Source organism: Rana temporaria, chromosome 4 (assembly GCF_905171775.1).
Source record: "Rana temporaria chromosome 4, aRanTem1.1, whole genome shotgun sequence".
Lineage (NCBI taxonomy): Eukaryota > Metazoa > Chordata > Amphibia > Anura > Ranidae > Rana > Rana temporaria.
In genome coordinates, this window is record NC_053492.1 from 175,454,836 (window position 1) to 175,470,892 (window position 16,057).

The window sequence follows — 16,057 nt, forward strand, 5'->3', positions numbered from 1 at the left end:
CCAAAGAAAGCAATACCACATAAAGATCTACCATTGATTTTAAAGTGAACCTGTGGTCAGGCTATGGGCATTCACATGTACTGTATTCCTAATAAGCAGTAAATGAGCTTTAATACAAACTCCTACTGACCACTGTAGCTGCAGCTACTGCAGAGAAATTCAGCGTTAATCAAGTTAGCCCTCACATCTGTACATACCTTTTGAACCAGAACATTTCTTACATTTCCACAATGGACCTGATAACTTCATCATTACTTGTGTATAATATAAAAGTTACACATGCATTGCTTTTTTGGGGGAAAAAACTGCCGAAATTGACCATGTAATTCATAGAAATTCAAATGCATTTTTTTCCTAGCAGTGTTTGTTTTAAGAAAGCAAAAAATAAAACATTTAAAAGAACAGTAAATAAAAATTATCATTTTTTTCTATATGCTGTACCATTTAAAATTACACTTAAATTATGTTTCTGGTACAAAGCATGGTAAGGTTATTTGCAACAAAAAATAAATAGGTCCTCTTTAGGGTTTTCACATAATTAGGTGGATTCAGAGAGAGTTAGGCCGGCATATTAGTAGACATGCCGGCCTGCGATAAATAATAGATAAAGGTAAAAGGGGAGGGATGGGTTAATTAGAGCTGATTAGGGTTAACTAAGGTTTAATAAAGAGTAAAATACTTAATTACTTATATTTACGTGTACGTTTTTTTAATGATATGCAATATGAAGATCAAAAGTCACAGCTTTCCCTCATATGAATGAAATAGTAAATACAGTGAAACATCTCAAACAGCTGATTTAATAAGGAGGTAAATACTAAAAAGGGAATAAGAATAATTGATTTATTGATTTTGTTTGTAAGGTTTCTTTAACCTCCTGGGCGGTGTTCCCGAGTCTGACTCGGGGTGAGATTTTTGGGCTAGGATCGGTAGCCCCGAGTCAGACTCGGGCTCGCCTCGCTGGATGTACAGGGAGTTTTACTTACCTTGTCCCTGGATCCAGCGATGCCACCGCGCTGTGTGAGCGAGCGGGACCTCGCTCGATTCACACAGTGCCTCCGTGTGACGCCGATCTCCGTTCCCTGCGACGTTACGACGCACGGGGACGGAGAACGGCGCCAAATTCAAAAAAGTAAACAAACACTATACATACAGTATACTGTAATCTTATAGATTACAGTACTGTATGTAAAAAAACACACCCCCTTGTCCCTAGTGGTCTGTCCTGTGTCATGCATGTCATTTTATATAATAAAAACGTTTCTTTCTCCCTGCAAACTGTAGATTGTCCATAGCAACCAAAAGTGTCCCTTTATGTCAAAAATAGTTTTAGATCAGCTAGAAAACAGCGATAATAAATTATAATCACTTGCAAAATTGTGCGATAGCGATTTGTGGGGAAATTCGTCATAAAAAAAAAAAAATAATGACAGCAACAATTCTGCAACTGAGCAAATTTCAGTGATTTTGATTTGATTACATTATTGAATCATTTTTATTATAATTATATTATTATTTGTTATAATTATTTATTATATTATAATTTATAATTTTGTTTTTAAAAAAATGTCATACCCGGGATGCCTATTAGAAGCTTGTTTGGTCAGATTTAAGTGAGTTATTTCTAAAAATGACAGACCTACAATATAAAACGCCAAATTTCCTTGCAAATAATGGTACCGCTTTCAGCATGTTTTTTCTGAAAGAATCATACCGCCAGGGAGGTTAAATGATGTAATATGCAGATCAAAGGTCACACCTTTAATCTATAATCTATAATGAATGAAATAGGAAATACAGTGAAATGTCTGCAAGTGTAATTTTATATAGGAGTGGCTGTATTCTTGTAGCTGCTCTTGCTGTGTAATTCAAAGCAATTCTCAGTAGACATGTAGGGGAAATATCATCACTCTTGGCTCTGGAACTCCTGGTGCTGACCAAAATTAAACCAACCATAAGCCACAAACTCATCAGGAAAGATGGAATTTATGCACAGGAAATGTCAGATCACATCAAACTTTATTAAAACTAGTCAAAGCATGCTGAAGCCTCACCTAGGACCACCTCCTCTGTCAAAAGACAGCAAACTGTAGCAGATCAAAAAGGAGTATTTTACTAAAGATCCATGAAACAGATAATGCCGCGCACACACAACTGTTTTTCATGACGAGAAAAATGCAATTTTTTAAATTGGTCATTAAAAACAATTGTGTGTAGGCTCCAGAGCATTTTTCTCGACATGAAAAATGGGCATTAAAAATTTAGAACATGCTCTATTTTTTCTTGTCTTTTTTCACGTCGTCATTTTTTTACATTGTGAAAAACGATCGTGTGTAGGCTTTAAGGACAGGGAAAAAAACATGCATGCTCAGAAGCAAGTTATGAGAAGGAAAATGTGCATAATCAGCCCAAAGGGTGGCGCCAATCGAATGGAACCTCCCCTTTATAGTGCCTTCGTACGTGTTGTACGTCACCGCGCTTTGCTCTAGCATTTCTTTTCACGATCGTGTGTATGCAAGACAGGCTTGACAAGAATCACGTCGAGGAAAACAAAGTTTTTTCCAAAAATGGTCGCGTGTACGCGGCTTAAGACAAACATGACCAAGATGGGTATTTTCTTGTGTTAAACTATTATATTTTGATAAATGAACACAAAGGGTATGCAGCACAAGAAATCACAGTTTAATCAACAGTAATGACCTGTAAGCTCTTGGAGAACCTATGACCTCAGGCGTGAGAGGGGGAAAGAATGACTTCCTTTATGTCAATATACTCCCTTAAAATAGTGAGACCACAGATTCAGAACATAAATGGCACAGTGGAACAAAAAATAATATGCAAAGAATGCAATTTTAAACTTCTAAGTAAGATTTCCCCCTTAATGTGTCCCTGAGGATGCAACATTGATTGTGAAACGTGTATAGGCTGCTGATACCCACAGAACTGTGTGCTGACCGTGAGGTGGATGCTGGGGGAACCTGAGAGGAACAACTTTTACCTTCTATCTTGGCTTGGCTTTGCATACATGGTTGGAGAAGCTTGGTGCCGGCATACGGGCACATTTAAATGTGAGTGCAATATCTGTTTGATTTTAAGTAGCCAATAAATTTTTTTACGTACTACACCATGAGGGGCACTCCTCTTTTTTATGAGTTATTGTAGGAGAGATAGAGACCCCACTGGCACATTCAAGGCACCTGGCGATTGGTGAACAGACGTGTAAAAGAAGTGGTTATCCTGGGAATGAACCAAAGGCATTTTGATTGATTGAGATCTGGTGAGTGGCCATTTCTAGCGGTGACGGGAATATCACAGAAAGTGGTGCCATTATCGTTGTATCATAAACCCACGGGAGAAGCATTTAAATGAAATTTAATTAGCACATTGGGACTTTAATGAACAGAGGATATATTTTGTAATCCTCAACCGAATTGTCATATATATATATATTGTTTCACCATATATATTGTTCTATAATATTGTTTTATTATATATATATTTTTTCTGTTTTTTGTATAACACTTGTTTGCCTTGGATGGGCAGTCACCTTTAATATATTGGATAAGGTTACTAAAGCACTATATGAACAATATGTCAAGCGCATAGATAGATTCACACAAGTTGCACATAGGTTCATACCTCTTTTGGGTGTATTTATATTCCCCATGAGAAGAACTTTAGCACATTTGTTTATTTAAATAGAGGTGTTGTGTGTAGACGAATAATAATTTAATCAGTACTTAGTAACAGGTGGTGATAAATAAAGGAACAAAGAAGGGGAGTGCAATTAACTCACTACACATACCTCCCCCACACTGCCAAAAGCACCAAAACCTGGTTCAATGACCGTGGGATTACTGTGCTTGATTGCCCAGCAAACTTGTCTGACCTAAACCCCTTAGAGAATCTATGGGGCATTGCCAAGAGAAAGATGAGAGACATGAGACCGAACAACTCAGAAGAGCTGAAGGATGCTATAGAAGCATCCTGGTCTTCTATAACACCTCAGCAGTGCCACAGTCTGATAGATTCCATGCCACACCACATTGAGGCAGTAATTTCTGTAAAGGGACCCGAACCAAGTACTGAGTACATATGCATGCTTATACTTTTCATAGGTTCGATATTGTTCTACGTACACTCCTTGTTTTATTGATTGCATGTAATATTCAAATTTTCTAAGATTGTGGATTTGGGGTTTTCATGAGCTGTAATGCCGCATACACACGACCGTTTTTCATGACGTGAAAAATGCAATTTTTTAAAATGGTCATTAAAAACAATTGTGTGTAGGCTCCAGAGCATTTTTCTCGACGTGAAAAATGGGCATTAAAAATTTAGAACATGCTCTAAATTTTCACGTCGTTGAGGCCTCAACGACGTGAAAAAAACACGCATGCTCAGAAGCATGTTATGAGACGGGAGCACTCGTTCTGGCAAAACTAGCGTTTGTAATGGAGATAGCACATTTGTCACACTGTAACAGACTGAAAAGCACAAAGACTGAAAATCGCAAATCGTCTCTCACCAAACTTTTGCTAACACAAAATCAGCAAAAGCTGCCTAAAGCGTAGCGCCATCTGAATGGAATATCCCCTTTATAGTGCCGTTGTACGTCACCACGCTTTGCTCAAGCATTTTTTTTTTTTGCAATCGTGTGTATGCAAGGCAGGCTTGACAAGAATCACGTCGAAGAAAACATTTCTGGGATAAAGTACATGATGTGCTAATGAAGGTGTTCTCTCTCCCGCTGGAGTATTCTCTGGTACAGTATCTTCTGCACCTATCTGAGGTACCTAAAAAGTGGTACTACAAATCGGTTGTTATGCACATGGTCAACGCGGCTAGGATGAGTGTACCTGTTCACTGGTGGTCCTTGTCTCCAACAACAATGAACGAATGGGTCCATCGGATTAAACGGTTTGCGGAGATGGAGGAGCTGATCTATATTTCACTAGATAAAATGTACTGATATATGGGAAGCTTGGGCATCAATTAGAAACTCCTGGTTATATCAGGAGCTGTAAACGGCGCTCGTCGCTGTATTGCGTTCCATGCTGGAACGCATACGGCGATCGTGCAATGACGTCATTGCACGGCGCCGCGTGCGTTCCAACGTGGAACACAGAAGTGCGCGTTGAATCAGTGCTTTATGCACTACACCTGCACACTGTTCTATTATTGTCGGCCGTAGCCGGCCTGGCTACAAATGAACTACAGGTACCATCAATCCCTAAGCTGGAGACAATGCCACGTTGGATGCCTACCTTAATAAAGCTAATGCAGATTGCCATTGCTGGGACAGCCAAAACAGATCTTCCATCAAGAGACCCTCCATAAAAGAATCCCATTGCTGCTGCAATACTCTGATTACTGGAGAGCACTCATCCTCTGCAAACGGATAAGTACTATTACTACGTTACGTTTACTGTTCTAGAATTGCTTGCTTCACATATAGCCTTTACAAGTACTGTATTTAAAATTGGCTTATTTAATGCTATGCTGCTGCTTGTGATTATTTAGTGCGTCTTCAGCTGATGGCTGGAACATCTTAACCACTTAAGGACCGGACCAATATGCTGCTAAAAGACTCAAGGTGTTATTACAATTTGGCACTGCGCTGCTTTAACTGATAATTGCGCGGTCATGCAATGTTGTACCGAAACGAAACTTGCGTCCTTTTCTTCCCACAAATAGAGTTTTCTTTTAATGGTATTTGATTGCCTCTGCGATTTTTATTTTTTGCGATATAAACGGAAAAAGACCGTACATTTTGAAAAAAAAATATTTTTCTTATAACAAAAAGTAAAAAATATCGAATAAACTAAATTTAAGTCAAACATTTAGACCAAAATGTATTCAGCCACATGTCTTTAGTAAAAAAAAAACGCAATAAGCGTATATTTATTGGTTTTCGCAAAAATTATAGCGTCTACAAACTAGGGTACATTTTCTGGAATTTACACAGCTTTTATTTTATGACTGCCTATCTCATTTCTTGAGGTGGCAGGGCAGTACAAAACCCCCCCAAATGACCCCATTTTGAAAAGTAGACACCCCAAGGAAACTGCTGAGAGGCTTGTTGAGTCCATTGAATATATTTTTTTTGTCCCAAGTGATTGAATAATGACAAAAAAAAAAATGCAAAAAGTTGTCACTAAATGATATATTGCTCACACATGCCATGGTTATATGTAGAATTGCACCCCAAAATACATTCTGCTGCTTCTTCTGAGTATGGCGATACCACATGTTTGGGACTTTTTGGGAGCCTAGCCACGTACGGGACCCCGAAAGCCAAGCACCGCCTTCAGCATTTCTAAGGGGCGCAAATTTTTGATTTCACTCCTCACTACCTATCACAGTTTCGAAGGCCATAAAATGCCAAAATAGCACAAACCCCCCCCAAATGACCCCCTTTTGGAAAGTAGACACCCCAAGCTATTTGCTGAGAGGCATGTCGGGTCCATGGAATATTTTATATTTTGACACAAGTTGCGGGAATATGACAAACTGATTTTTTTTGCACAAAGGTGTCACTAAATGATATATTTCTCACACATGCCATGGTTATATGTGGAATTGCACCCCAAAATACATTCTGCTGCTTCTCCTGAGTACGGGGATACCACAAGTGTGGGACTTTTTGGGAGCTTAGCCGCGTACGGGGCCCCGAAAACCAAGCACCGCCTTCAAGATTTCTAAGGGCATACATTTTTGATTTCACTCCTCACTACCTATCACAGTTTTGAAGGCCATAAAATGCCAAGATGGCACACAACCCCCCCAAATGACCCCATTTTGGAAAGAAGACACCCCAAACTATTTGCTGAGAGGCATGTTGAGTCCATGGAATATTTTTTTTTTTTGCCCCAAGTGATTGAATAATGACCCAAAAAAATAATTGACAAAACGTTGTCACTAAATGATATATTTCTCACACATGCCATGGTTATATATGGAATTACACCCCAAAATACATTCTGCTGCTTCTCCTGAGTACGGGGATACCACATGTGTGGGACTTTTTGGGAGCTTAGCCGTGTATGGGACCCCGAAAACCAATCACCACCTTCAAGATTTCTAAGGACATACATTTTTGATTTCACTCACACAAATCTTGAAGGCGGTGATTGGTGATTGCCTCTGACATAGAAGGCGGCAGCTGCCCCGTCCTGATAGCAAAATCATACACCCTGCCCAGATGAGGCACAAGCAGATCCCTGTACTGCATATACCACTCGATGGGGAAACCATCCAATCCCGGTGTTTTGTTTCTGGCAAAGGATTGGATAGCCTCCCCAATTTCCTCAGCCGTCAGAGGAGCGTCAAGGAGTGTCGCCTGTTGGGCCTGAAGCCTAGGCAGTGAGATTTCAGAAAGATAGTCATCCAATTCCACAATTGTGTAATATGCTCTAGTAGCATAAAGGGAAGAATAAAATGTGACAAAGGCCTCCATGATCTCCTTATTCTGTTCTACTACAATTCCCCCGGAATCCTTAATCCTAGGTATACTACAAGGCTGGTAGTCCGGGCTGGAGAGATACACCAGGAGGCGACTGTTTTTATCCCCAAACTCAAAGATCCGCTGATTCTGATACAGCAGCTTCTTCTGAGTATGCTACAAAAGCACCAGGTCCAGTTCCCTGGCCCCATGCTTCCAAGCGGCGTGTGTCTCAGGAGAGGGGGTCGCAGAATAAGCGGCCTCTGCCTCTCTGAGAGACCTCTCTGCATCTGTCAGTCTCGATAGCGAGGCCTTGCGCGTCTGACCAATGGCCGCAGCAAAAGAGCCACGTGTGGTGGCCTTAAAGGCATCCCACACCATCGGGACTGAGGCGCTCTGCCTGTTATATATATATATATATATAGTCTTTTTAAATGTTTTTAAACGCAAAATGTGTCAAAACGCCGCTCAACCCAATTCCCCACCTTGAATACCTAATGATGAGTTTATGTATTAAATACATTTAAATAAATTGTCTTGAATTTGCCTAAATCCACATTTTCATGACCTGCCAGTCCCAAATATTCTATTTTCTGGACTGTAGAGCAGAGGGTCCTTCATCAGGCGCCCACCCTGCTATCTGGGTGACAGTAACAAAACTATCAAGTGGCTGTCCAAGGGAACAAGTTTGCATAAGCACAGACTGGATCACAGGTAGTAACTTCGGTAGAGGGTGCTGGCTAGGGACATATGTTAGCAAGTTCAGGTAAGCAAAACATGCATAAAAGGATTTTTATATGAAATGGTGGAGAAACAGCAGGGGCACTCCAGAGAAAGCGTTAAAGCAAGTTTTTTTTTTATACTGCAGAGTCTTTTGATAGCTCTCCCGTAGAGGTATAAAGTAGTGCACACTTACAGTAATTTCCATACTAACTTTTATTTCTTTATTTGTGTTGATAGAATATTTTTTTCTTTATTTCTCATTTTTGTTTAACCAGGAAAATCAATGATTAATTACTGAAGTGAAGTTGTTTGAAACGAGCAGATGAGGTAACAACTATAAGCACTGCAAGCCAAATTTCACTTTATATCATTTTATCAAGGCCATGCAGTTTCACAGTCTACAGTAATCAGCTCTCCTCCATAGCCAAATGATATTTATGAAGACCACCTTTATTGCATCTTCAATTTACTTTTAGTACAAACTCTACCTGGAAAATACAGATCTGTAATGGAAAAACTGCCATAAATATCACCAGTTTACTACTTTAGAAATTGGGTATTAATACAATTTTGATTCACTCTTTGGTTACTGTCTTTTCCTTTTTTTTAATTAATACCATTATCACATTGTACGATTTATATTAATGCCTATTAAGCAGAGGCATGTAGAAGAGTATTTAATGTGACATTTCCTGAGTGTGCCATAAATGAATTACATTGTCCTGCAAGGAAGCTGGTCCCTAAATCATATGGCAGCTAATGCAATACTAATTTGTAATTTTCACCAAGAGTATTATATAGTAACACAGACTCTCCTTTATGACAACTGAGGACAAGTCCATCATTCACCATACTGATGGTAATTGAATTTAAATGCTTGAACTTTTCCTAGCATTGCCTTTTTATAAACAACTAGTTTTTGCACTCAGAAAATTAGTAAGTATATAGTTTTTTTTTTGTCAAATGCTCTTCCATGACATTATCATAATTTGTTTTAGAAATTGCAAGTAATGTATAAGGTCCTCTCTCTACCAAAACAATATTTATAGTATGAGGTAGCAAGTTCTCAAGCCTTGTACACACAAACGTTTTTTCCCATCTGGAAAACTGCCATGAGAGCTGTTGTCCATGAAAACCGGCCGTGTGTATGCTCCATCGCAGTTTTCACAACAGGAAAACTGCTGGGGGAAAAAAAGAGAGCCAGCTCACCCAAAACCACCCAAAACCACTCACCCCCCATTTTGAGGGCATGTGGCCTGGTATGGTTCAGGGGGGCCAGTCGCTCGCCCCCCCTTTCTTGGCCTGCCAGGCTGAATTCTGGGTTAAGGGTCTGATATGGATTTTGGGGGGACCCCACACCGTTTTTTTTTTTTTGGCATTAGGGTTCCCTTTAAAATCACTTTATAATTGCCGACAATGTTTTTTATATTTATCATTTGTTAAAGGAGAAGTCCAGCCTGAGATCATATGGCTGGACTTCTCCTATGGATCATAGGAGTGCAATTCACTTTGCAAGCCTGTGACCGTTTTTCATCAGAGTCCGCTCTCTGCTGACGTCACCAATATCAATCCAGGCACCACATCATTCTGACTCTGGGAGTGTGGATCCGCCAGGTGCCTGGACTAATGGCCCTCTTAGGCCTCGTACACATGACCGAGTTTCTTGGCAAAAACCAACAAGAAAGTTACCGGTCGTGTGTACATTTTTCGACGAGGAAACTGTCGAGGATCCCGTCGAGCCAAAAAGAGAGCATGTCTTCTTTTTCCTCAACGGGAATGGAGAAACTTGCCTTGTCGAGTTCCTCGACAGCCTAACAAGGAACTCGACGAGGAAAACAATGTGTTTCGCCCGTCGAGTTCCTTGGTCGTGTGTGCGAGGCTTCAGGGAGCTGCTGAGAGACTGAGATGGCTGCTCCACGTCCCCCCACAGCTCAGCGCTCCAGTGAGCATAGAGGAGCAGAGCAGGAGAGCTGCGGAATGACAGATTGGCAAGCCAAGAGAACCAAGCCATCGGCGATGTTCAATGGCTCGGTTCTCAGTGCAGAGGCCGCAGTGTCCTTAAAAGAAAAGTATGGTATTTCCCATCATCATACTTACCTAGGTGGATGCAGCATCAGCCCTATGCTGCATCCATCTAGGTAAGTATGATGATGGGAAAAAGGAGATCCTGCTCTCTTTTTTTTTTTCTGGCAGTCTTCCTTTTGGAAAAACTTTGATGGAACATACACACGGTCGTAATTCCCGGGCCAAAAGCTCTCATCGCAGTTTTTCAGACGGGAAAAACGGTCATGTGTACGGGACATAAAATTTGATGAAATTGTACAATGTAGTAAAGCCTGACTGACACTGCTGACCTATCCTCCTAGTCTGAATTTTCCTGTGCAGAGGATTACAGGGAACCTATGTTAAAATAGTTTATGAAAACACTGTGTAATATAAAAAAATATTTATAAAAAAATGAAAAAAAATTCTATTTTATTCATCCTTTATTGCATCTCTGTGCTGCTGTTCTCCCATACCCTCTTTGAATCTACTTGATATGCTCTGCACGTTGTGTGTTGGAATAGCCATTTTTCATTATAAACCGGTGTAGGAGGTGTAGGAGGGTGAAAGTACAGCAGCACAACTGGAAGAAGGGTACAGTACCTTATAACAGAACACTTACAGATGGATCTTCAGAAATCATTTCAATGCAAAGAGCAGTTTTAAAAATATTGAAAGTGGATTTTAAATTACATTAACAATGTTAAAGCTTATTATTACTACACAGCCATTTACTGCAATGGAAACATTAAGTGCATTATCAAATTAATTAAAATGACACAACAGGATCCAGACTGGTTAGGTATCCACTATAACCAATCAAGTAAGGCATACCGACTCACCAATTTACAAAGATGAACAAACCCATAATGTCATACAAATTAGGGAAAGAACCCACTAGTAGTTAATAAAAAACAAAGACGGGGGCAACCTGCGGTCTCTCCTTAGAAATATTTTATTGCTTATCAAATTTAAAAATAAGGCACACACAATAAGTAATTACGCAATTGTTTAAAAATTGACAACGTTCATCTCACACAGTCCATCATCTCAGCCAGTCAAGATCCAGCGGCCCTCCTCCTCCTCTTTGCAAACTTTGGTCTCTTTCGCGATGAAGAAATCAACATCCTCGCATCGTGTGACCTGAGAACTTGCTGTTTACTGCCAGTTGATTTTTCCTCCTAGTGGTCCGTTTGTGAATGTTAGTCATTGCACATATTTTTCCAAACCCCCCCCCCTTTTTTGGGGCCTTATACAGTATGTGACTGCTTCAGTTCACTAGACTTTATTCTTGTACCTGGTCCGGACAAACTAGGTCCAACCTACACACAGTTGTGATACCACAGGATTAAGAATAATGTTACTGTTCTTTCTATATAGGATGCGATTGAGTATTTACATATGCACTCTCCCTACTCAAAGGACTCTTCCCATTGCTTGGTTTTGGTGAAGACTCCCCCGCACTCAGAGCTCCGGCTCTGGGATATTTTACCTTATATTATTGTATGCTAGAAATACCTTGCATTTATATCTTATATTATTCAGAGCTGGGAGGTCCCTGGCCTGAATGTTTTCACTTTTTTTCTTCTATGCTCCTACTTTAACTAATTTTACTGTTCTTCCTTGAGGGTTTCCTAGAGACTGTCCGCCTACTTTCTCACAATGTTCAAGGCTTAGTGTCACCATCCAAATGAATTAAGGCCTTCACATATTATCGATCTTTTGATGCTGATATTGTAGCCTTACAGGAGACACACTTTTCCCCTTGATTTACCCCTCGATATATTCATAAAGACTATACTATTTGTTTTCTTGCTAATGCCTCAACAAAAAAAAAGCCCTCTGTCTATCTAGGCAGGTTTCCTTTACTGAAACTAAAGTCATTAAAAACAGGAATGGGCGAAACCTTCTGGTTAAGGGTCATTTGGGTGAAAATTTGGTGACCTTTTTGGTTTATTATGCCTCTAATACAAACCAAACTGTGTTTTTTCACTCTTTACTACAATCTTTGGCTCCTGAATTTGAGGGGGATGTTATTTTAACAGGTAATTCAAACTTAGCCTTATGCCGCGTACACATGATCGAAAATTCCGATGAAAAAAGTCAGATGGACTTTTTTCATCGGAAATTTCGAATGGTGTGTGAGCCCCATTAGACTTTTTTCCGTTGGTGTTCAGAAATAGAACATGTTTTAGGAGCCTGAAACATCACGTCGCTCATCTGCTGTTCATTCCTAAAGATTGTTACTTCATGCCGTTTTTTGTCTGGCCAAATGTGAGTAGCCTGACTTTTGCTTCTTTTAAAGAATAAATCTACACATTGCAACAGTAAGCACTTAGTCTGTGATTATCTCTTTACATGCACCTGTCCTTTGCGGTTTGGTTGTCTTATGAGGATCTAATACATCAGCCTGGTTCCTGTTCATGACCTGCCTATTTGATTTGCTTTACTGACCATCTGTTAACTCAGTGGTCCATATATGAAGGTGAGAGTAGCCATCTACAACGGTGGAGGGATCACTTCAAAATTTTGGTGGATTGTCACGTGGTGGAGATTTATTTTCGTTTAATTCACTCATCTTCTGACACTTATGGACTTTTGGACTGTTTGTTTGAATTGTATTTAATTTTTAATATTTTTTTTTTTTTGTTTTTTTTTTCATTTTTTCTGCAAATTAATATTCACACTTATGGTATTGGTGTTTGAGTATACCAGTATCATTTATATATTTGAGTTTTGCGCTGCACTTTTTCTATTTTATGTTTTATTTTTTTCCGATGGAAAATAAAAAAACGAAATTCCTGTCGTCTGTGTGCAACTCCAACGGTGAAAAAACCCACGCATGCTCAGAATCAAGTCAACGCAAGTTTGGAAGCATTGAACTTAATTCTTCTCGGCTCATCGTAGTGTTTCAGAGTCGTAAATTTGCCCAGTTGCTATATCATCATGATCTAGTAGACGCTTGGAGGGAAGCTAACCCCACTTTTAGAGACTATTCCCATTTTGAAAGTGTCCATAACCATTGCTCTCATATTGATCATGTTTTTCTGCTCTTGGGACTCCTACCGAAATTGTATTCGGCTAAAATAATCTCTACTCTGTGGTCAGACCATGATCCTATAACATTGCATTTCTCAAACTTGACAACTAAGATATCTAAGTCACATTGGAATCCAAATGAATCCCTCCTCAGTAATGAAACTTACTGTCTTGATATTTCCACCCATCTGAAATCTTATTTTGAAATGAATAAAGCAGACAATACCACCCCAGCAATAAATTGGGCAGCACACAAAGCGTCTCTCAAGGGGTTCCTCATTCAATTGTCCTCCAGGCTTAAAAAAGCTTGCAACAAGTTGATTTCTGCTAAAACTACAGATTATTATGAGGCTCTAACCACACAGCATAAAAACTCCTCATCCCCAGATCTATTAATTAAGCTTGAACAAGCTCGCTTAGAACTTAACATCTGTCTCACCACAAAAGCTGAGAAGCAATTACGCTGGTCAAACCACAAGTTCTTTACTTGGCGTTATCACCCAAGATCCTTGCTAGCACATAATCACTTCATAAATCACCAGGACCAGATAGTCTCCCTAATATTTACTATACAAAAATTCAGAACAACTGCTCGCATATATGGTTCTCTATTTTAATTCGTTGCGAGATGGAGGAGTAGCCCCCCTGGACAAAAATAAGGCCTATATTAGTGTCATCCCTAAACCTAATAGATGTCCTTAATGCCCCGATCTCGTTAATCAACTGTGATTTAAAAATCCTTACAAAATTCTTGGCTCTACGTCTTAATACCTTTTTTGCACAGTACATTCATAACGATCAATCAGGATTCATTGTTGGGTGCCAAACGGTAGACCAAATTTGTAGATCTAAAACCTTGATTTCAGCCGTACGTGCCAACTGGGATGCTCCCCTCTCACGGGAACTTCTACTTCTATCATTAGACCTCCAAAAAGCTTTTGATAGTGCAAATTGGGATTATTTATTTACTACTTTAGAGACTTTCGAGTTTGGTCCTAACTGTAACAGGTGCTCCTCCCGCCGTCCTTTTTCCATAGTGCGTTCCACGCTGGAACGCATGGCGAATCCGCAGTTCTCTTGAATTTAGTGCTTATGCACTGCAGCTGTTACCAGCATTCACAGGCCATAGAAACATTGTTCTATCATTGTCAGCTGTAGCTCGGCCATGCTACAACCAATAGTGCCATCATTCCCCATGCTGAAACTCTGACCAGCCTGCAACTCCTGCATCAATGCTGCTACAATTGCTGCAACAGACTGTCGTTGCCGGGGACAACCTTTGAGACCTTCCTTGCTGACACCCTTCACTACGGAGTCCCTTGTTGCTGCACTGAAGCCCTGCAAATGGATAAGTAGCAATTGTGTCACTTGCAGTTCTATAGAAACATCTGCTGCATACTTTGTACCTAAAACAATTGCTGATATTTATTATGGCTTCTGGCTATTAACTTACTACTTGGGATAGACTGTTGTGCCTTTGACTGTCTGCTAAGGAATATCTTAAAGGGACATCTACTCTCAAATTACCAGCCATATTTGCCTCTCATATGCAACTATTATTACCTGAGCTATATTGCCTCTCATATGCAACTATTAGTTGTCTTAACAACTCCTATTTACTACGTGCTTGACATAAGTGTGAATTACCTATGGGTCTTGCCCTGACTTGCTGAACATGTTCGCTCTAACTTTTCTATGCTAAGGGCTGATGGTATTTCAAAAATGCAATATTTTTTACTTTTTACTATAATAAATATCCTCCAAAAATATATAAAACAATTTTTTTTCCCTCAGTTTAGGCCAATATGTATTCTTCTACCTATTTTTGGTAAAAAAAATCGCAATAAGCGTTTATCGGTTGGTTTGCGCAAAATTTATAGTGTTTAAAAAATAGGGGATAGTTTTATTGCATTTTATTTTTTATTTTTTTTACTACCAATGGCGGCGATCAGCGACATTATGGCAGACACTTCAGACAATTTTGACACATTTTTGGGACCATTGTCATTTTCACAGCAAAAAAATGCATTGTTTACTGTGAAAATGACAAATGCAGTTTGGGAGTTAACCACAAGGGGGCGCTGATGGGGTTATGTATGACCTCATCTGTGTTTCTAACTGTAGGGGGGTGTGGCTGTAGGTGTGACGTCATCGATTGTGATTCCCTATATAAGGGAACACACGATCGATGACGGCGCCACAGTTTACACACAGCTCTCCCCCTTCTTCAGCTCCGGGGACTGGCCGCGGTCACGGAGCTTCGGACTGGGTCGCGGGCATGCGCCCGCGACCCCATGGGCTTAAAGGGCAGCATACAGGTACGTTGATGTGCCCAGCCGTGCCATTCTGCCGACGTATATCGGCGTGAAGGGGTCCTTAAGTGGTTAAATGGTGAACCTCGTGCTTGGGCAAATACCTACCTAGAAAAAGAGGATCCAATCTCATAACGGAATTCCAGAGGTGAGCCATTGAAACTGAGTGGAATGATGTCACACTGCGTGACCAATTCCACCTCGGCCTTTCCGAATCACTCAAGGATGAGTTGGCTAGAGCCGATCTCCCTGCTACTTTTAATTACATCATACAATGTTCGATCACTATAGATCGTAGGTTAAGAGAGAGATGAGCTGAACGTCGATCACGTCCAATTACATCTGCCCCTATGCCTTAAAAAATTAAGTTTGATTTCCTTTGATGAAAAAATGGACATTGGAACTACATTACTCATCTGAAAGACTTTGTCGTCGCTCATTGAATCTTTGCCTTTATTGAGCTTTATAGGACCATGCCATCTCTTTTTTTCCTCTT

The 16,057-nt window shown here is 40.0% G+C and overlaps 1 protein-coding gene across 1 annotated transcript in view; it reads left to right on the plus strand.

The window, feature by feature from the left end:
• NAALADL2 (N-acetylated alpha-linked acidic dipeptidase like 2) overlaps window positions 1–16,057 on the plus strand; it is a 1,143,792-nt gene that overhangs the window by 1,011,233 nt on the left and 116,502 nt on the right. The window lies entirely within an intron of this gene.